Source organism: Nannospalax galili, unplaced genomic scaffold (assembly GCF_000622305.1).
Source record: "Nannospalax galili isolate Female #2095 unplaced genomic scaffold, S.galili_v1.0 scaffold870, whole genome shotgun sequence".
NCBI lineage: Eukaryota > Metazoa > Chordata > Mammalia > Rodentia > Spalacidae > Nannospalax > Nannospalax galili.
This window is the reverse complement of record NW_008329130.1, coordinates 326,348-326,674: the sequence shown is the minus strand read 5'-3', so window position 1 is coordinate 326,674 and position 327 is coordinate 326,348.

Sequence of the window (327 nt, the reverse complement as noted above, 5' to 3'; positions counted from 1 at the left end):
GTATCTATAAATGGCTTTTGGTAGGCTGGTCATTTTCACAATATTAATTCTTCCAATCCATGAGCATGGGAGGTCCTTCTATCTTCTGATATCTTCCTCAACCTCTTTCTTTAAGATTTAAAATTTTCATTGTAGAGTTCTTTAATGTCCTTGGTCAGGTTTATTCCGAGGTATTTTACTTTATTTTTCAGCAATTGTGAAGGGGAGTGTTTCCATGTGCTCTTTCTCTGATTGCTTGTTATTGGTATATAGAAAAGCTACAGACTTTTGTAGGTTAATTTTGTAACCTGCCTCTTTACTGAACATGTTTATAATTTCAAGGAGTTT